Genomic DNA, 22,244 nt, shown 5'->3' with positions numbered 1-22,244 from the left:
CCTTCAGCTTCAAGCCATTATTTGTTACTTCATAAGAAACCTTTTCTATTTGAACACTCCTTTCCATTCTGCCTCACTGCACGGAGTCAGAGAGCTGTGATCACCCCTGGAACAGCCATTCCTTTGCCTTGCTCTGGCCTCTCATGCAGAGCAATTTTTTATCTCCATTATTTAGTATTTACTGCATCAGATATTGTTTTCCAACACAGAAGGGGAAGAAAACTAGTGAAACAGGAAAGAAAGGAGAAAAGAGAATTCCAGGTCTGGGTTATTACATGCCAAATTTCTACCCAGAATAAATTTTCACAATGGATCACATTGCAAATGCTGACAGACTCTTAATTGGAGCTCCACAGAGCTCACGCACAGCTACAGAGCAACCATTTGGAAATGTCTTGTTTAAAATACATCGAGGTTATTCAAAGCAGATATTGATATTCTCGTGTAGTACGAGATGCCAACAACGCCTCGCAGGCATCTCGGAGCAGCAGAATCCTTTCCAGCAGCAGGTGGGATGAAATGCTGACAAATGGGGTGGAAGCAGCACACAGGAATAAACTCTATAATATCCTATTTGTTTCCCCAGCCTGGCTGCTCGTGTTGTTATTTTTCAGGAGCTGGCAGCTGAGAGCAGCCGGAGCACAGCCCATTCCCGCAGCTCCGTCCCGCGGGAGCTCGGCAGCAATTTGGGCTCGATGTGCTCTCCCCAGGAAAGCACAAAGTGTCCCTGGGGCCATAACTGCTGCTGAACAAAGCTCTGCTCTTCCTCCTGAGCAGCTCTGCAGGGCAGCTTTATTAACAATGGCACCTCTGCCATCCCGAGAGGGACAGGCTGCCAGCTCCCACCCCGCACTGCCCCTCGTGTTGGCTGGCACACCAGGGACAAACAGCTCCTGTCATGCCCAGCCTCACAGGGCAGCAAAATCCCTCCTCCAGGCATGGATTCAGACTCTATCAGGTGTACTTACATCTTCGGAAGAGCCAAGATATAAAATCCTTGCTCAAGCAGAATGAAGTAGCAAAGGAAAAAAAAAAAGAATCTACATCAGGTTTTCAAAGCCTGTAAATTACAAAAAAAAAAAAAAAATAAAAATAGTTATTTTGTTCTACAAATCTTGTTTGGGACCCATGCAGGGAGAACTTAAAGCACCTAAAGAGAATCTCTTGAGGAGAGCAAGCTCTTTGCAGAGCTCTGATTGTGCACAGTTCGGGCTCAGTGGGAGCCTTGCCAGTTCCTTGGCTTGGCCGGATTTTGGCCGGGCACCACGGCAGGTTTGCTCATCGTTTATCATTATGTTGTCTCAGCTCGTGTTGCCTTAGCCATGAAATGAGACAATAAATATTTGCCTCCCTCCCACAGCTGGGGGGAGGTTTAATAAGCTCAGGCCTGCTCGCTGTCTGTGGGAATGCCAAGTGTGGAATTGCCTTGGAGTGGAGGAGCAGCACAGCAGCAAATGCAAAGGTCAGGCAAACTGTGCTCCAAACGACCTCTGAGGGGTTCCCAAATCCACAAATGTTCCATCATGGAAAAGGGGTTTGGGGTTGTCATCCCACACAGCAAACAAAGGTGAATTGACCACAATACACACAGAGGAGTCAAGGGCACCTTTCCCTGAGTGCTAGACATCCTTGAATGGAAGGTAAGCTCTATACTGGGATTTTTTTTTTTAATTCAGAAATCACAGCATCCCAGAATCCCTGAGGCTGGAAAAGCCCTCCCAGCCCATGGAGTCCCAGCTGTGCCCAGTGCCCACCTTGTCCCCAGCCCAGAGCTCCGAGTGCCACCTCCAGCCCTTCCTGGGACACTCCAGGGATGGGCACTCCAAGCCTCCCTGGGCAGTGCCAAAGCCTGAGCACCCTCTCCATGGAGGAATTCCTGCTGCTGTCCAGCCTGAGCCTCCCCTGGCACAGCCTGAAGCCTTTTCCTCTTGCTCCTGGTGGCAGGAATGCTGCTCCCTGCCAACACAGGAAGGTAAAGTCAGACCAGAGTCCTCATAAACAGCATTCTGCTTCTTTAGTAAAATATTTTCCATTTTTTCTCTGAGCTGTCCATCTGAGCCTTCTTGGCACCCCATTTCTGCACTGCAGCACCTCCTCACAAATGCTGTCCATGGAGAGGAACCTGGATTTGCTCAGTCTGAGCTAACACACAGCATTTGTAACAGATCCCCGAGGGAATGTTTCTCCTCCCACATTTGGGGAGGGATGGGGGGGACAGGACACAATGGACATTGAGCATCCTCACTCTTTCTGTACACAGAGCAAAATAAATTAAGCTGAGGAGAAAATGAAGCCTTTTTTGGTGAATTTCCAGGAGGGGGTTATGAATAATGCTCTTTGAATTCCAGGATGAAAAGTGACTGAGCACAAGAATCAGGATTCTTCTGTCAAGCTGATTCTTTCAGGAAAGGAAGCAGAGAACATTCATCCTCTCTGTGCTGGATGCACTGCAAGCCTCATCTTTAGGGAAAACATGGGTTCATTTTCACCTTGCTAGAGAAATATTAAAGAGAAAAAAACCCTCAGTGTCCTCTGTAGTCCTCCTCAAAACCCAGGGGCTGCCACAGCTCAGGAAATCTGCCAGGTACCCACAGGCTCTGCCCTCCTGGAACCACTTCACTCTGAAGGGCTTCTCCAGCACTTCCACAGCAATTAAATTGAGATTTATGACTCAGATATCCAGAAAAGCTGTTTCACAAGTGATTTAAACTCAGGTTTAAGCACAAGCACTCAGAAGATTCCCAGACCCCTTGCATTTAGGGTGCCACAGTGTCACCCACACAGAACCCAGAATAATGCAGTCACATCCATGTAATGGACTGAGATTCTCAGCTCGTGGGCTGAAGGGTTAAAATGTCCTCAGCCTCTGCTTTACTCAAGCACAGAATTTTACTGCTGCCTCAGAGCAAACATCACTTATCTTGTCTTTCACTATTGCAGTTTTTAAGTCTCACTACAATCATTTGATTACACTACAAGATGTGCATTTAATGCTCAGTATTACCTGTGGGTTTCTGAAACAAAAATTGCATTTTATGCATTTTTACATCTATAAATTGCTGTCTTTTGTTGCTGTGGTAGAAATCCTACTCACTCAGAAGCAGTTTGCCTTTGAGTGGAGCAAGGACAGATTATTCCCCAATGCTGGTGTGCCCTTGCACAGAATTCAGCTCAAAAGTTTCCCAAATATTTGGGGTCAACTTCAGAGAAGTGTTTTCTACTTTGCAGGATAATAAAGTCCTTTGCACTAACAACCATGGGACTAAGTGACAAATACAACTTAATCAAGGAAAAATCTATTTCAAACAGAAGACAAATTGCCTCAGGCCTTGGTAATTATCTCTCCGGGATTAATAATCAACTCTAATTTAATAATTGGCTTAATATTTCCTTTTTCAAGTTTTCAATAATTAACCTGCAGTCTCTCAAAAATAATATTCCCAGGCACTTCAGAGAATCATGTTATTTAATGAAAATAAAGTTAGATAAGCTGTCACTGGATTAAAAATCAAAGGGTAAATTCTGAGCCTCAGAAGACTTTCTCAACCCATAAACGTGCAGGGAACAGGTACCAGGAGTGCTGTCATTGCACGTGTGGGACCAGCAGGAGGAGGTGCTGGAATGCCTAAAGCCAGGCTTTAACAAGGCAGGCTAACCTCCAGGAGGTGCTGGAATGCCTAAAGCCAGGCTTTAACAAGGCAGGTTAACCTCCAGGAGGTGCTGGAATGCCTAAAGCCAGGCTTTAGCAAGGCAGGCTAACCTCCAGGAGGTGCTGGAATGCCTAAAGCCAGGCTTAAGCAAGGCAGGCTAACCTCCAGGAGGTGCTGGAATGCCTAAAGCCAGGCTTTAACAAGGCAGGCTAACCTCCAGGAGGTGCTGGAATGCCTAAAGCCAGGCTTTGAGAGAAGGCAGTTAACCTCCAGGAGGTGCTGGAATGCCTAAAGCCAGGCTTTAACAAGGCAGGTTAACCTCCAGGAGGTGCTGGAATGTCTAAAGCCAGGCTTTAACAAGGCAGGTTAACCTCCAGGAGGTGCTGGAATGGCTAAAGCCAGGCTTTAACAAGGCAGGTTAACCTCCAGGAGGTGCTGGAATGGCTAAAGCCAGGCTTTGAGAGCAAGGCAGGCTAACCTCCAGGAGGTGCTGGAATGGTTAAAGCCAGGCTTTAACAAGGCAGGCTAACCTCCAGGAGGTGCTGGAATGTCTAAAGCCAGGCTTTAACAAGGCAGGTTAACCTCCAGGAGGTGCTGGAATGGTTAAAGCCAGGCTTTAGCAAGGCAGGTTAACCTCCAGGAGGTGCTGGAATGCCTAAAGCCAGGCTTTAACAAGGCAGGTTAACCTCCAGGAGGTGCTGGAATGCCTAAAGCCAGGCTTTGAGAGAAGGCAGGTTAACCTCCAGGAGGTGCTGGAATGCCTAAAGCCAGGCTTTAGCAAGGCAGGTTAACCTCCAGGAGGTGCTGGAATGCCTAAAGCCAGGCTTTAACAAGGCAGGTTAACCTCCAGGAGGTGCTGGAATGCCTAAAGCCAGGCTTAACAAGGCAGGTTAACCTCCAGGAGGTGCTGGAATGTCTAAAGCCAGGCTTTAGCAAGGCAGGTTAACCTCCAGGAGGTGCTGGAATGCCTAAGCCAGGCTTTGAGAGCAGGCAGTTAACCTCCAGGAGGTGCTGGAATGCCTAAAGCCAGGCTTTAACAAGGCAAGCTAACCTCCAGGAGGTGCTGGAATGCCTAAAGCCAGGCTTTAACAAGGCAGGTTAACCTCCAGGAGGTGTTGGAATGCCTAAAGCCAGGCTTTAACAAGGCAGGTTAACCTCCAGGAGGTGCTGGAATGGCTAAAGCCAGGCTTTAGCAAGGCAGGTTAACCTCCAGGAGGTGCTGGAATGGTTAAAGCCAGGCTTTAACAAGGCAGGTTAATCTCCAGGAGGTGCTGGAATGCCTAAAGCCAGGCTTGGAGAGCAGGCAGGTTAACCTCCAGGAGGTGCTGGAATGCCTAAAGCCAGGCTTTGAGAGCAAGGCAGGTTAACCTCCAGGAGGTGCTGGAATGCCCAAAGCCAGGCTTTAACAAGGCAGGTTAACCTCCAGGAGGTGCTGGAATGTCTAAAGCCAGGCTTTAACAAGGCAGGTTAACCTCCAGGAGGTGCTGGAATGTCTAAAGCCAGGCTTTAACAAGGCAGGTTAACCTCCAGGAGGTGCTGGAATGCCTAAAGCCAGGCTTTAAGAGCAGGCAGTTAACCTCCAGGAGGTGCTGGAATGCCTAAAGCCAGGCTTTAAGAGCAGGCAGTTAACCTCCAGGAGGTGCTGGAATGCCTAAAGCCAGGCTTTAGCAAGGCAGGCTAACCTCCAGGAGCAGTGAGGGGAATGTGCAGTCCCACCTCCCAAACCCTGTTCCCACAGAGCACCCACCTGGCACGTCCTGCACGGATCTGGGAGTTTGTTTGCCCTCAGAGCCCACTCAGTGTGCTCTCCTGGCCAGCTAAGGCAGTGCATCATGAAAGGCTGAATGTATAAAATGTTTTCACCCCAGAGCAGTGCAGGGGCTGCCAAAGGTCAGGAGATAATCAGATGACACTGGGAATGTGCTGGCCCTTCTGCAGTGGGGTCTGGCCATTTTAATACATTTGTGGCTGAACTGCTGAAGGTCATCCCTGGATATTTCAGGATTTTTTTTCTTACAGGAACTTCAAGCCACACAGTATCTCCAGCGTGGAACGAGATTTGATAAAGCATTTAAAGATGCTCAGCTCAAGGCACAGCCTGAGCAGAGGCAGTCAGGGCACACCCTCAGCCTGGGGGGCTGATCTACTGCAAGCCCTGGGGGTTCTCCAGCATTTTCCAGAGCTGCCTGATGGCTCCTGACACTTGTGGAGGTGCCCATCTGAAGGGCTTTTCATTCTACAGCTTTGATATCTGCTGGTGTTTACTAGAAAATCTCATTCTGAAAGCAAATCACACTGCAGAACTTCACACAGCTTTTCAGGTGTCACACATGAGCCTTAATTCTGCTGAGAAATGGGTTTTCCTTTCATTCAATCCCAGTCCTGTCCAGCAGCATGACACGAAGTGCTCTGATTTCATGTGGCCCTTTCATTCCCAGAGCAGGGAGAGCTCCCACGCTGCTCTGAGGAGACTGGGATTGGAGCTCAGCATCCCCAGGTGTGGCACAGGCACACAGCAGAGCCAGGGGCTGCTCAGTTCAGCCCACGTGCCTCTCTCACACTGGCATAAAGTAATTGCAAATCTGAAAAGCTGAGGTAGAAATAACAGGCTGAAATAACACCGAGATCTCTGACCAAACTCACCTACAGGACTGAATTATTCCCTCCTTCAGCTTTGTGAAATCAGCCCCAGGGAGGTATTTCATAGCAGAATGGCTGGATCCTGTTAACTTTTTGTCATGGTTTATTTCAGGGAAGCTGGGTCTCAAGTCAGCCTCAATTTGGAACTTAGGCAGTACCTGCAAAGTTAAAATGCACTGGGCAGAGAAAGCCTGTTCATTTATTTTCTAACATCATTATGAATCCAGAAATCAGTTACCACCAATTTTATAAATAGAGAAAAATAATAAAAATAATTTTAAAATCCGTCTCCTAGCCTCTTGGGATTTCCAGGTGTTTCTTAAACCTGTTTTCCTTTCATGATCTTCTTTCACCAAAACACAGCACTTCCTTTGAAGGAAGCAGAGAAAGAGCTGTTCTCACACTGCTCCAGAGTCACCTTCCCCCTTCATTTTGCCTGTTTACTCCTTTATTACTCTCTCACTCAAAGCTTCCTACTTTATTATTACCTGTTTTTAAACAGAGCTAATCCAGAGCTGGGAAATCAGATTCAGCTGATGTGGGGGCAGCTGCACCCTTTCCTTAAAAACCACCCCATCCCAGTGACCACCTTACCTGGTCCCACACCAAAACCTCCATCAGTTTTTCCCAGCTCACAAGAACCAAGGAAAAGCAGGATTTCAACCCATTACAAATCCAAAAAACTCGTGGTCCAGCAGTCATTCCTTAATCTGCTTTAAACTCCATTTCCTTTTTGAGCTGTTCCTATCACAGTGCTCCCTTTGCCCAAACAGAGCTGGTATTTCAGGATTCCTCACAGAAATATGTTGCTTTTCCATTTTTTTACCTGTTTATGTTAATTTTCTCCTTCATTTGCAGCCTCTGAAGGGGAAAAGCATGCAGAAAAAAAAGGTGAAAATGTTTTTAAGACCTCTAGCAATCAATAAAGGCAGGGCTCCAGAAGGCAGAGTGTTCCCTCCTGCACTGCCTGCCCTGGAAATATTGATAGTGTTGTGGGAGAGCTTTTTTCCTTCCTGCTGCCTTTTGAAAATCCTGATAATATGAATGTTCCCATTAGCAAGAAATATGTCACATCAAAATTAATGGCATTCAGCCAATAACAATGAGACTCTGGCTGTCACACTAACTCAATTCCAGGGCAGGGAGCAATTCTGCCACGCAGCCCTTAGTCAGAGGCAGAGATGAATGCAGGTGACTCTCCCAGGCTGCAGAGCCTCGAGGAGCGTGCCCCAGATCCCAGGGATGAACTGCAGCCTTCCACAAATCCCTTTGACTCCTGCTGGGCACCGTCCTGACCCCAAACCTGCAGCAGCTCCGGGGCAAGGAGGGAAGTGGGAATGCTGTCACTTCACCTCCTCACTGGTTAGAAAGGGTCAGAACTGCTCTGGGTGTTTGACCACCTTGCTTTACTCAGTTTTAGGTCTTAAAAGCAGACCAGTGTCCTCGACATAATATTGGACTCCTTTTTATTGAAATATTCAGCAGCAAGTTAAACACTTGTTAAGACAACTGAGATAAAAGATTTCTTTGCTTGCTTTTCTTATTCAAAAAGTACTCTCAAAAGATAAAAATGTGTTAACAGCTTAGCTAAACTGCAGCAAGACCAGACTGGAGGTATGTGCCACAGCCTCCAAGACTGACATTAAATCTTTATTCTCCAGAAGGTTATGGACAGATCAATGCTCCGGGGTGATTAAGTGACTAAATCATTTCAGATGAGCAGCAGATGTTTCACTGGCAGGCAGTGGACAAAGGGAATCTGAAATGAGGTTGCAAACTGAGGTGCCCACAATGACACTGGCACAAACCTTAAATATTCCAGATACAACAAGGATGTGACATTGTGACAAATTAGCAATGCCAGCAGCTCCTGTGCTATGAAATTGAGTATTAATGACCATAAAAACACAGCTACCCATGCTCCAGACACTTTAACTGTTTCCTGGCATTCCCAGTGGTATTTTGAGAGGTGCCCAAGCATTTATCCTGATGATGTGATTAGATAAACACTTCTGAAAATTATATTTGGTGCCTTTAAGAACAAGTCTGCTGGAGCTGCTTTGATGAATGCAATAACTTTTAGTTCAATCTAAATCTCCTCCCAGGCTAAATTGCTCCTCACCAGGACTAACCTGGTTTAAATATTACAGTTTAAATTCAGAATTTATACCTGGAAAAAAATCCTTCTGTGCTTAGCAAACAGGTTTTCTCTTCGAGCTCCAACTCTTGTGGCACCCCAGCCTAACTGTGGCCAGAGTTCCCTGCAGACCTCTCATTGCACTGGGAATTGGTGCTGATTTCCTTTAAATTTCCATCAGCAATGGCTGGTATGGGCTGGGCCGTGTCAGAAAAGATCTTTTCTGTTTCACTGCCAGTGACCAGCACTGGTTCCCATTGCCCACCCAGGCAGAACTCACAGGCCAAACAGAGCAGTAAACCCCCGAGGAGGCAGCCTGGCACAGCACACATGGCTAAAATCAGCCTTGGCTGAAGACTCCTGGGGCTCTGGCAGGTTTAAATCAGGAAGCCCTGAATGCCACCTCGGAGGGGATGGAGAGCTGACCCCCAGGCTGACAGCAACCACAACGTGCTCCCACAGGAGCCTGCTCAGGACCCATCCCCTCGCCACGAGCCCTGGAGGATCATGTGATTAATAAGCAACAGAATGAATTAATAACATGAAACCTGAGAGCAACAGCTTCAAAGCAAAGCTCAGAGCATCTCCTCGAGTTCTGTGAGCCTGCCCCCCCAGAGAGCCCCTGCCCAAGGCTCCCAGGGTGTCAGACCCTCCCCAGGAGCAGAGCTGGCTCTGGAGATCAAGCCTTGCCCTGCAGCTCTCCCTTCCCCTCCACGCACCTCAGTGCTGCTGCTGTGTCAGGGAACACGGCTCCACCAAGCCCTGCAAGCCAGGCTGGAAATATGGGGAAAACAAACAGTAAATTGTTATGAGGAGAACACAGAATTAGATGTAAAATTGCTGTGGACTCACTGCACTTTCAAAAACCTATTTGGCTGCTACCACTAGAGAGTGATCTTCCAATATTTCCCTTGCTTTAGAACAAGCACGGTTTGTTTTGCAGTATTTCTGCAGAAAGAAAATTACTCCTGATTATACTCTCTGCAGGAATCTATTTTTGAATCTATTTCTTCTTTTTCCCCCTTGACTCTTTTTTTGAAGTTCAGATATGCTCTTCTCAGGCTGGCAGTAAAATCAGGAACTGATTGGAGCCGTTCTGAACAACAAAATCATCTCAAGCCAAGAGATGATGGGAGAGGTACGAATGTAAACTAAGGAGCCCCTAGTTTTCACCTATACTGCAGCACAAAATGTCCAAAAGAATCAAATGATAATTTAATTTCTTTAATCAGTCAAATATATTTCTTTTTATACCAAGTGCTTGAGGTTTTTTGAGCCAGATTTGTTTCATGAGCCATAAAGAACAACTGTTTGCCATCTGAGAATAAGATTAAAACAACCAGATATTTATTTATTTATTATATTTAACCACGAGTATTCCTTGAGTAATTGTTCACTGTTTAGGATCTGTTTGATTGCTCTTTGACCTCCCACTCAAATATAAATTAATTTCATTCACAGATGTCACTGGCACTGTTAGAACTGAGTGAAGGGATCAGGGCAATGCTTTGGAAGTTGTCATAAATCGTGGAATTATTAAGATTGGAAGAGACCTTTAAGATCATGAGTCCAACCATCTCCAGAACAATGGATTAAGTACTAAAACAATATCAAAGTCATAATATGGAAGAACTAACTGCTGCTGTTGCTTCATGAATATTTGATGGTAATATTAAAATATTATAATCACCTCTTCTAGACCCAGCTCTGCTGAAATGCCAATGAGATCAAGGTGATTAAAGGCACCACAATATTCATTAAGGCTCACATACCAGCACCAATGATTTCTTTGCCATCACAATTACACTGAATTATTAAAATATATATCCCAAATGTTGTACATCAAAGTTTTACCTATGGAGACTTTGCTGGCATGAAAATGCAGATTTTAATGTTGGTTAACAACACAAATAAAGTAAAGACCCCATCAGAGAATGTGATCACTCAAAGCATTTTTTCATTGCCATATTAAAACTTGGAATGAAGTGGCAAAGCAGCTCCACTTACTCTTAAGCACAGCAGCCAAAGTCCTCCATGGAGAGCGAGCAGGAACTGTCCAAAACTGTGTTCAGGGCACCAGCTCCACCCTGAGACAATATCTCCATGTATTTCCATTTGAAATAGCCACAATTTTCAGGCTTATTTTGTGCATGGCCTTGTGGACATCCCCTAGCTTCAAAGAAAAACCAGTTAAATTTACAGGAAAACCCTCATTTATAAACGGATTTTGAACCTTTGGAACCCTCAGCTCTGCAATGCTGTTGGGCAGCTCTGAGTTACACACATTCCTGAAGGAATCTGTTGCTCTGGATAAATATTGGTGTAAGAGGCTGCTCCATTTCCCTGGGTCTGACACAGCCTCAGCTGCAGGTAAATCCTGAGCCCGTGCTGTTCCCACGGTGACTGCTCCAAACTCTCCCAGCTCCTGCACTTCCAGGGGTTTTTGGACAGCTGTGTCTGGATACAGCTCCTGGCTCATGGGGGACACTGGGATCCAGCTCCAGGCCCAGTTCCAACACCAACACCTCCACATTCCCCATTTTCCAAGGACCACGCTTCCTTCTTGAACAGCTGATGAGACAAAGGTGATCCCTGGAGCTGCAGGGAATTACTGGGAAAGGGAAAAATCCCCAAACCAACACCTGTGGGGAGTGGAGCATCCCAGACACTCTGGGCTCGTCCAAAAGGGAAGCAGCAGCAGCAATTGCAGACAGAGAATTCCAGAAGGGCAGCAGGGCAAGGCAGGAGTGCTCCATGGAGGGAAGGGCTCTGCCAGCACAGCCCTGCTCACCTGGGATGGAGCTGCAGCCTCCAAGGAGAGTCCCTGGGAACGGCTTCACATCCCTGTGACTTCACTGTCACTGCATTTCCCCAGGCAGCCAAACCCAGACCTGCTGCCCTGTTTTCTAAGCTCTTCTAAGCCTTCTGATGTTTACAGCTTTGTACTGGAGGTTCTCACACACTTTTCATGTAAATAATGATTGCTCTGCATTCCTTTCTGGAGGAGGAGAGAGTTGATGCACTGTTGGTTTGACCAGTGTGGCTGGAGAGGTGGCAATTTCATCCTCCAATCCACAGTCACTTCTGAAAGTCCATAAATACTGGAGTTGGGAAATAAACTGCCCTCTTTTTACCTTGGACATCTCAGCTGTGTGTGCCGTTCATTCTGTGACACAGCCTGACCCAAGTGAGTGGCTGTGCTGCTCCAGCCAGCCTGGCCAGCTCCTCAGGGCTGGGGCTGCAGTGAGCCCCAGGCTGCCCTGGAGGAGAAGTGTCCCAGGTTGGTCCCGTTTTCACTCGGGGAAATGCTCCAGCTGGGATAAAAGACTCCATCCTCCTGCTGAGCTCTGGGAGCTTTCATGCCTTTGTGTGGTGCAGCTCTTCCTTTGATCTTAAGCATATCTTTTATCCCACAACTGTCCAGAGGAGATGAAAGGAGGAGACAGGAGGTTAATCAGAGCTGTCAGACTTGGTGGCGTTCTGGGAGGGAGTCCTGGGTTGGTGGAGCAGGGAGTGGCAGCAGCTGCTGGGCTTGTGCAGAGCACTGGGTGCTGCCCCCGAGCCAGCCTTGGCTCCAGAAGGGAAACTGGACCTGGAGGGATGGCACCCTGGTTTTTAAAGATTTTTTAAGCCTTCTGATGTTTACATTCTTGTAATGAACTTTCTCACACTTTATGTAAATAACTCATTGTTTTGCAGTCTTTTATGGAGGAGGAGAAATTTGATGGGCTGTTGGTTTGTCCAGTGTCACTGGAGAGGTGGCACTGTCACCCTCCAGCCCACTGTCACTTTGGGAAATCCATAAATGTTGGAGTCAGAAAATAAAAGTCCCTTTTTCACCTTGGAAAAAGCAGTGAGTCTGCTTTGCTTTGTGTCCAGAGGGACAGAGGGACAGCTCAGGACAAGGAGCTGTGTGCTGCAGGAGCTCCACACCCATGGAGCAGGGATGTTCTGGCACTGTGTGTCACAGTGCCACAGCCAGGGGGATTGGGACACCCTCTCCAGGTGTCCCAGGACACCCCAGTGGGTGCTGCTGGAGGGCAGGGATGCATCCAGAGGGATCTGGACAGCCTGGCCTCACTGCCTGCAGCAGAGCTTTGGCTGCTCAGACATAACTCAGCAGAGACAACAGAGATGTCCTGGCCTGTCACACACTGAGGTGCCCCAATTCCACCCATTCCCACTGGGATTACTCTCCCTCCTGCTCTTCTGTGGAAGTGCAAGGTAGAAAAGGTGAAGGCCATTCATAATTCAGAGCTGCAGAAACAAAAACATCCCGAGGGCTGCACAGTCTAGACAGACAACAAACGAAGTTTGGGCTCACCATCTTTTCTCAGGGCTCTCTTTAAGGACTCAAACATCCCACTTTTCCACAGAAATCCTTTTGACCTTAGTTTTGTACAGCTTTAGCTCAGTTCCTGGAGACTTTGCTACAACTGTACCGATCTCAGGAAGGAGACAAGTCCCAGAATTGTGCTGGGATGGGCCTGGAAAATCTTAAATGGAAAAATTCAAGGGGAGAAATGAGGTCAATCTAAGGGGCACCAGGGCTGAACATCCCAAAGGGCCTTGGGTACTTCAGACCCACCAGTATCAGGCTTGAGTAGACAGAAAATCACCCAATTATACCTCTAGATCAGAAAAATCCCAGGCACAGCTAAAAATCACTTTAACCCCCACTGTGGGCACTCAGAACTCCATAGAATTTTAGGCTTTGCTTTTTTAATTGTCTTTAGAGACATCTCCAAAAACCTACACTAAAATGAGCCTTTTACTCCAAGCAAGTTCCCAGAGAATGGGGCATTTCTATGGCTATATCAGCTGCAACTTGTGTTTTAAGGCAAAAATGTTTTCTGAACAAAAATAAAGAGCTTAGTGCAGTACATAAATGGCTGAAATACAGCAGCTATTACAGGAATGGAAAGAGGACTACAATGCCTACATAAATTGATAGCTCCATTTCTCAGTGAGATACACAGGCTGGTAAAATAAACCATGTATTACAGTAATGGCAGAGCAGAGGAGCACCTGGAGAGGTCTCTGTGCGTAACAAATGTATATGAACTCGTCTCTGCCATCTCCCAACACACAATCACTGATTTACTGGGGAGTTTCCAAAGGCATCCTCACAAATGGGAGCTGGTGGGGAAGGCTCTGCCGTTAATTCAGTTTTTATTTGTACCCAACAGCAAAGCAAGGCTGGGGAGGGCTCAGCTCCTCCCTCAAACTCAGGGCTGGCAGCAAACACGGGGTGAGGAGCAGCTCCTGCTTCTCTCACCCAGGTAATCACAGTTATCATGGCCAGCTACCAACAAGGCATCCCCCTGCTGTGCTGTGCCATTAAATGGACATGTTTCACACACCGTGCTCCTCAGGCTCTGCTCCCCTCACAGGGTTTTATTTTTTCGAATGGCATTAGCCAGACAAGATAAAAATGAGATCATTAACACATCAGCCAGTGCTTTCTCTGCAGAAACCACCCAGCTGCACTGACTGGCCTCTGACACAGTCCCTGTTCATTCCTGACTACAAATCCACTTGTGGAGCACTGCATTTGGGAACTGGCAGCATCCCTCACTCGTGCCTTGGCAGACAAAGGTCAGCAGCCAGCCTGGCAGCAGAGATCAGGAGCTCTCTGCCCCTTGCTTTTGTCACAGCACTGCTCAGCAGCTTCAGCTGGGACCAGGGCCCTGCCTCAGCTCCCACTTGCAGCCCAAAGCAGCTGCATTTCTGCTGCAAATGATCCACTGCAGATGCTGTACAGCACAAACAGGAGTGTGAGGGGACTGGGGGCATGGCTGCAAGGGTCAGCCCCCAATGCTGCATGGCCAGAGCCCTTGGGCAGGACTGGAAGGGACCAGGAGCTGTGCAAGGAGCCAGGACTGCCCATCTGATGCTGCCTGGGGCAGCCCAGCTCCAGCAGCCCCCGAGCTGGGCAGGGCTCTGGCACCATTCTGGAGGGGGCTCAGCAGGAGTGACCCCCCAGCCCTGCAGCTCCCCCCTCCCAAACCCTGCTACAGCACCCCCAGGACTGTCCATGGCAGGGAAACAGGACCAGCCCTGCATGGTGAGGACACATCCAGGTCTGTCCCCAAGCCAGAGCTCACCCACAGCAGTGTTGGACTCACCCTGGGCTGGGCTGCAGGACCAAAGCTGTGCCTCTGAACTCTGCCCATCCTGCAGGATCCAGCTCAGTTTAACTGTCCCCAGGTCCCCCAGGGTTTGGCAGGAACAAGGCTGGCTCTCCTTTCATCCAAGCTGATTCACCCTGCAAAAATGCAGGGAGAATTGCAAATAAACAAGGCACAGGGTGTTCCAGCTTGCAGGAGTACACAGAAAGGTGAATTCATGGGGTTTTCCTTTTGCTCTGCTAAAAATGAATGTGAGAACCATAAACTGCTCTATTTGAATACAATTTCTTCTTTAATTTTAAATGTTGTTTTCTCCCTACCCCCAAGAGCCTGCTGTTCTACAGGATATTGCTCTGGCTCAAAACCATCTCTGTAAAAATGCTCTGCAGTGCTTGGCAGTGAGGAGCAGAGCTCCAGAGCAGAAAGGCAGCAGCAAAGAGGCTTTGCTGGTTCTGGCACCTCTACCAGCTCCCTCGGGCAGACCTGCTCACATCAGCTGCTCACTTGTGTCCCCAGGGGTCACCCAGTGCCCAGCACACCCCTCAGCACAGCTTCACCCCAGCTCTGCCCTCTCTCACCTGTGCCAGGACAAGGAGCTGGCCTGGCTGAAGGAAAGCTGAATTCCTTCAGGGCCCCAGGCACAAACTGGGCTAAATAACCACACACAGTCCTTGGGTTTTGTCCTTTTCTTCAGTCAGTTTTGTGCTGCTCAGGATGTTCCAATGAGTCAGAAGTGGCTGAAAGCACAGGAAAATGAAGCTGGAGCCTGCCACGAGAGCAGAGTGCCAAATCTCTGCCTGTCAGGAGGCAGTGGTGGGCTGGGAGCCATCCCTGCCCAGCTCCAGCAGCCCTGCACACCTGCAGGCTCAGCACAAGGGGTCACCTGGGACAAGGCTCTGTCCTGCTGCCCCTTCTCCCCAGGAAAGGTGGGAAGGGACAGCAGGGGGGCAGAACCACCTCCCTCCATCTGTGCATGTATAAAAAATGAAGATATTTCTAGACATCTGATTTTGAATCGATCATGAAGCCATTTAGATATTTGTATTTATCCCATGGAGATGCCATAGGACACACATTTTAACCTCAGCTCTCAGTTGTTCCATGCCCTCCTTCCACATCCTGACCCTGCAGGAACCTGGCAGAGGCAAAGCTCAGCTCCAAACCCAGCATCTCACAAACCCCACACTTCATCTTCTGGACCAGGTGCTCCTAAACCTGCAGGAAAGGAGGGAAGGAAAAAAAAACTGACCCAAGGGGGCACTTCAGACAGTGACAAGGAAGCCCAAATTCCATAATCATTTGTTTCCAAGACAAAAACTGAAGTAGGAGAAAAAGAAAGCAGCAAATGGGCTTCTTAAAATATAAACTTCTTAAAATAAAATATAATCCTGTCAACTGTTGTCTCACTGTGAGCTCAAGTGCTATGCTAAAGCTGCAAGGTGTATTAAGAGTTGAAGAACCATAAAGTGGACCATAACTCTCAGTAATTTATGGCTGCCTGACAGTTTCCTTCTCCTGAGCCATTTACTTGATGTATACCTGACGTCACCTCCAGTGCACATTGAGAGAGAAATACAATGGCAGGGGATGAACAAGTTTGCTTGGGAGACTTTCCAAAGTTGGCCTGGCAAACACACCTGGCTGAGGAGCTTTCTCACTCCTCCCCATCCACACATGGCCCTTCCCACACACAGAGCCTGGGCCAGCATGCAAATTCTGAACCTCCCCTCCTTTCACCCTCTCCAACGTACATTCCAAATATATGTTTGTTTGTTTCCCAGCCAGGGAAAGATCCAAGAGATTTTCACCAGGCTTCTCTCTGAAAGGTGATAAAAACAGATTAACAGGTGCTGGGAATGGGAGCCTGGTCCCCACCCAGGGCCCACTGCCTCAGTCCAGCAGAGCACTCCAGCACACTGACAACTTCCAGCACACAAATCATGTCACTGTAAGCAGTGCTAAAAAGCAATTTATAAGATCGAGGCTAGAATAGCCACAGCCTTTCCTTCTGAAACCTCAAAAATACAAGGGAGCCTATTAAAGCAGCTTCCTAATAGAACATCTCCCTGAAGAGCTGATCCTGACCCTTTCCCTTCTGCACAGCAAATGTTTATGGAAATCCTCAACAATTAGTCCTGGCAAGGAGCAAAACCTCACTCACATCACCCTAACAGAGAAAAAACCTCACTCACATCACCCTAACAGAGATACAACCTCACTCACATCACCCTAACAGAGATACAACCTCACTCACATCACCCTAACAGAGAAAAAACCTCACTCACATCACCCTACAGAGAAAAAACCTCACTCACATCACCCTAACAGAGATACAACCTCACTCACGTGACCCTAACAGAGATACAACCTCACTCACATCACCCTAACAGAGATAAAACCTCACTCACATCACCCCACAGAGATAAAACCTCACTCACATCACCCTAACAGAGAAAAAACCTCACTCACATCACCCTACAGAGATACAACCTCACTCACATCACCCTAACAGAGCAAAAACCTCACTCACATCACCCTAACAGAGCAAAAACCTCACTCACATCACCCTAACAGAGCAAAAACCTCACTCACATCACCCTATAGAGATAAAACCTCACTCACATCACCCTAACAGAGAAAAAACCTCACTCACATCACCCTACAGAGATAAAACCTCACTCACATCACCCTAACAGAGATACAACCTCACTCACGTGACCCTAACAGAGATAAAACCTCACTCACATCACCCCAACAGAGATACAACCTCACTCACATCACCCCAACAGAGATACAACCTCACTCACATCACCCTATAGAGATAAAACCTCACTCACATCACCCTAACAGAGATAAAAACCTCACTCACATCACCCTATAGAGATAAAACCTCACTCACATCACCCTAACAGAGACACAACCTCACTCACATCACCCTAACAGAGACAAAACCTCACTCACATCACCCTAACAGAGACAAAATCTCACTCACATCACCCTAACAGAGATAAAACCTCACTCACATCACCCCACAGAGATAAAACCTCACTCACATCACCCCCCAGAGATAAAACCTCACTCACATCACCCTAACAGAGATAAAACCTCACTCACATCACCCTAACAGAGACAAAACCTCACTCACATCACCCTAACAGAGACAAAACCTCACTCACATCACCCCACAGAGACAAAGCCCTCGTGGTAACGAGCTGCTGCTCAGCACTCCTGCAATGCTCTGCCCTGGCATCACCCTGGCCCAGGCTGCTCAGCTCCCAGCTGCAGCCCAGAGAGGAGGTTGGGTTCCTCCAGGCAGCATTCCTGCTCTGCAGCACCCTGGGAAGGGTCCATCCATAAACCAGCCCCTGTCCAGCCAGGAGCAATGACAAAGGCAATTCCTAACGCTGCCACTGCAAAATCCTTGTCACCAAGAGCACAGTAGCCCATTATTAGCTTGTCAGGAATCTCTGATTTAAAGGCCATAAAAGCTGTATTTTTCCTGGATTTTGCTATCCCTAGGAGTTTCTGGCCTGTAGGATGAAATTGCTTCAGAAGGAGAACTCTCCAGCCCTAGCTGCTGCTCCTGGCACGGGGCTGCAGGGCTGTGCAGGCACAGGGTGAGGGACAGCAGGAGTGCAGGGCTCCCTGATGGAACAGGAGCAGCCTGGTGGCACTGGGCCAGCCCAGGGACAGGAGCAAGGCACAGCCACACACCCTGAGGGACAGCACCTGCCTGGTACCAGATTTGGGGACATTTAGGGGAAAAACAAGCAGCTCACCTCAAATCAGTGCGGGGCTTTACTCCTTCCTGTAGAAAATTACTGATGGAGGGAGAACTGGAAAAGGTTTGGAATCACAGAATGTGCAGAGCTGGAAGGGACCCACAGGGATCATCCAGTCCCACCCCTGGCCCTGCAGAGACCCCCAACAACCCCAACTGTCCAAAGATCCTGGAGCTCTGGCAGCCTCAGGGCTGTTCCCATTCTCTGGGCAGTGCCAGCACCCTCTAAATTCCACCTCAGGAACGTGGCTCAGAAAATTGTAATCTCTGAAGGTCCAGAGACCCAAAGAGGAGCTGAAATGTTTCATTTCAAAGCACCTCTCACTCAGTCCCTCCTCCTGCCTGCACCCTCCCTCTGGCACAGGACAATGTGTTCCAAGAAGCCCCTTAAGGCAGACAGATTTGCTATAAATTCTGAAAATGAGGGTAAAAGTGCCTGTCCCTTGTCATGGGCAGTTTTTCCCACGGAGCTGTTTGCAGCAGATTTTGCAATACTGTTTTCCCATAACGTGGAGGCATCTGCATCCTGTTCTCACTTGCAAATCCAACAGCAGAACTCTCATTTTCCATGTGGCAAGAGAACGACTGCCCAGCTTCTCTTCCAGGAGAGCAGAGATGTCTGGGAGGGAAAGAATCTCCCCAATTTGGACAGAGCTGCTTCCACCAGGGAAGAAAAGGGTTATTTCCCTTCTGTCAAAACAACCTGTCCTGAAATGTGCTTCAATTTTCTCACAAAATGGACCAGAAGGGAATGAAAAAACCATATCAGAAAGACTGCTGGAAAGAGAAAATGTTCTCACTGAAGAATGATAATATAAGGCAGAAACACTGGGAACTGTTTCAGGGAAAGGAGAGGCCTTGGAGTTGCCTGGTGCAGGTACAACCTTGGAGAAATTTGAATTATAGGACAGAAGGTTAAAGCTCACCCAGTGCCACCCCAGCCATGGCAGAGACACCTCCCACTGTCCCAGGTGTCTCCAAGTCCCAGTGTCCAGCCTGGCCTTGGGCACTGCCAGGCATCCAGGGCAGCCCCAGCTGCTCTGGGCACCTGTGCCAGGGCCTCACATGACATCAAACACTTGGAGCAGATCAGGAACCCCTCTGAACCCAAGGTTCCTTGGAGGAAACCACCAAAATCATCACTGGAACCACGACTGCTCAATGGGGAGAAACCTTCCTTGCTCCTGCCTGCTGGGCAGTGCTGGCCCAGCTGGGCTCCTGTGGGTGACAGCCTTGGGGTGTCCCTCAGTGGCCCCCAACAAATCCCAGCTGTGCTGCAATCCCGAGGGCTCCACGCTGAGACTTCCCATCAGCAAGGTCACAGCCTCCTGTGACATCCAAAGCACCAGGGAGGAGCCCCAGGGTCTCCAGGAGCTCTCCAGCCTTGCAGGAGGAGCTGTGACCCAGGGAGCTCACAGAAGAGTCAGAAAAGGTGTGAAAAATCCTCCCGGGTACAAACGTGTTCTGTTTGTGTTTTCTGTTGGGTTTTTTTAAAAATTCATGAGGTCTTGAGCACTGCACAGATCCAGCGAGTGCTGAGCTATTAAAAACAACACAGAACATTAAAAAGTACATGGGTTTTTTCCCCTCCATAAAAAAACAGTGCAGTCAAGTGGAAAAAAACTGGGAGAAGATCTCCTGCCTTGTCAAGTTCCTGCAGAGCATGAGGCACCCCTGCTCCTTTCCCCCCTCCATGGCCTTGTTCCCTCTGCAGGCTGGCTCTGCCATGGCCCTGGACCCTGCCCTTGGGCTGGGTGCCCTGGGAGAGGCTGGAGTTTGTCCCACAGAACACCCAGAGACTGGAACGAGGCACTGAGACAAACAGATTTCAAACCCCATTAAGCTGTGAGTCAGCAGAGACAAATCCAAGTATTGAAGAAGCATTTCTGGTTGGGAGGGCAGGGTGCTGGCATCCAGGGCTGGGCAGGAGGGGATACCTCCCCTGGAGCTCTGCTGATGTGGAAACTCAAGAGTTCCTCCAAGTGCTTGGAGTTACTGAGAGAATTCCCAGCAGAAGGCAGAAGAGTGGGGAATTTTCACAAATGTAAATAGGAACTCACCACGTTGGGACACTGTTTGATTTGCCAGCTGTCCATCAGCATGCTGCTGGAAGCAGAGGGGCTCTGGGAGCAGCCCCCACACCCTGCCCCCTCTCCCCCGTGCCCAGCTGGGCACAGCCTGGTAATGCAGTGAGAAACAATTCCCAGAGGTGGAATGCAAGGGGCTCCTTCTGCCTGAGGCAGCAGCAGCTCCTGCCCAGCCCATCTCAGCTGGAGTTTGCACATCCTATGGGCAGGACAGTCCCACAGCTCTCTATGTGTGTGCTGAATATTTCCCTGAGAGCAATCCGCCAGAAATAAATAAATAAAGCTAAACAAAGTCAACAGCAGCTCACTGAGCAAAACAAGGAGAGCAGAGTGGAACAGCTGAACAGCACTGCTGCAATGCACTCTGCTGGAGGAGAGCAGAAATCCTGCAGACAAGGAGGGCGACGCCAGGGGAGCAGCCCCCCAGCCCTGCTGGCTGGAGCAAAGCTCTGCCACCCCTCAGCTCCAAGGGCTGCCTTCCTAAAGCCCTGCCCTGAGCCCTGAACCAGCTCAGCCAGCACAGACAGGGCCAGGAGCTGATCAAACACTTCCCTGCCACCGTGGTGTTGTCTGAAAAATCCCTTGGCCAGGAGCTCTCCTCCTGGGAAGCTGAGAGGCCTCAGAAAAGAATGAAAACAATAATTATCTGATTGCTTGGGATGTGGTCTGGAGATCATTTACCAACAGGTGCAGCCTTGATTGGTTCCATGGGAATTGTTTTTAATTAATGACCAATCACCATCAGCTAGGTTGGACCCTGAGTCAGTCAGGAGCTTTCATTATTCATTCTTGTTCAGCCTTCTGATGTCTCCTCTTTCTTTAGTATAGTTTTAGTATAAAATTTCTTCTAATATCATATAATACCACAAAATAATAAATCAGCCTTCTGAGACCATGGAGTCAAATTCTCATCTCTCACCTCAAACCCCACACCTCCTGAGTGATAAAAACCAGCAAAGAGGTGCAAGAGTACAGAAAAGCCTCAGCCCCTCCACATTTCAGCGTCCCCCTCTCCCAGGAGCCTTCAGAGCCCGGTGCAGCTCTGCCCAACAGGACCAGGGACAGCTCCCGGGGCTCGGGGCGCTTCTGGGCCCTTCCACGCTCTCAGCACCTCTCTGGGATGGAAGGAGCAGCTCCCAGCTCCCAGCAGTGGCTCGGACCGTGCCTCCCAGGGAATTGCATCCCCAGAAATCACCAGGACCCCAGGCAGGGTTTTCTCCTGGCCTGCAGCAGAGAAACCTCTGGCTGAGTTTGCAGGGAAAGCGGGACAGCAGCCACAGCCCAGAACTGCTGCTGGAAAAGGGGATGATGATCATGACCAAAGCACTGGAACAGCCATTAATAAATAATAGTGATGATAATGGGGGAATAATAACTTATTAACAGCCAGGAATAAAGAAAATTTCCATGCTCTAGGGTGCTACTCAATATGAGGAGCCACTCCAGACATCAGCTCATTACCAAATTGTCTCAGTTGCTCCCTGAAATGATTTGGAGGACGTGGTTTGGGTTTGAAAGCGCTGCACTCTGGGTGATGACAATCCCAGACCTCAGCTGTGGCTCCAGGAGAAACGAGCAGGTTTAAAATAAAAGAGCAAAAAGCGTTCAGGGGCTGTCACAGCAAGGAATGAACCCAACACTGGGGATTTTTGGAGGGGTCCCCCACTGCACATGGCCATGGCACCACACCCTTCCACTCCACAGAGGGGACAGCTCTGAAGGACATCTGAATACACCGTAAATAAGCTGTAACTTGGGAATAAATGCAAGAAATGCCTCAAAACCCCACAAATAAGGAGCTCTATTTCTTGAATAAAT

The 22,244-nt window shown here is 48.6% G+C and overlaps 1 long non-coding RNA gene across 1 annotated transcript in view; it reads right to left on the bottom strand.

The window, feature by feature from the left end:
- The window catches only part of LOC132332472 (uncharacterized), a 94,216-nt gene that overhangs the window by 56,020 nt on the left and 15,952 nt on the right, over nt 1-22,244 (bottom strand). The window contains exons 5-12 of the long non-coding RNA XR_009487908.1: nt 15,137-15,295; nt 14,556-14,695; nt 12,752-12,923; nt 10,435-10,600; nt 9,147-9,201; nt 7,117-7,151; nt 6,294-6,448; nt 969-1,060 (exon numbers count right to left, since the gene is read on the bottom strand). This is a non-coding gene — a long non-coding RNA (uncharacterized LOC132332472). The remainder of the gene's footprint in view (nt 1-968; nt 1,061-6,293; nt 6,449-7,116; nt 7,152-9,146; nt 9,202-10,434; nt 10,601-12,751; nt 12,924-14,555; nt 14,696-15,136; nt 15,296-22,244) is intronic.

Source organism: Haemorhous mexicanus, chromosome 11 (assembly GCF_027477595.1).
Source record: "Haemorhous mexicanus isolate bHaeMex1 chromosome 11, bHaeMex1.pri, whole genome shotgun sequence".
Lineage (NCBI taxonomy): Eukaryota > Metazoa > Chordata > Aves > Passeriformes > Fringillidae > Haemorhous > Haemorhous mexicanus.
Note: the sequence above shows the minus strand (reverse complement) of the source record. Positions and strands in the feature narration are given on the sequence as shown.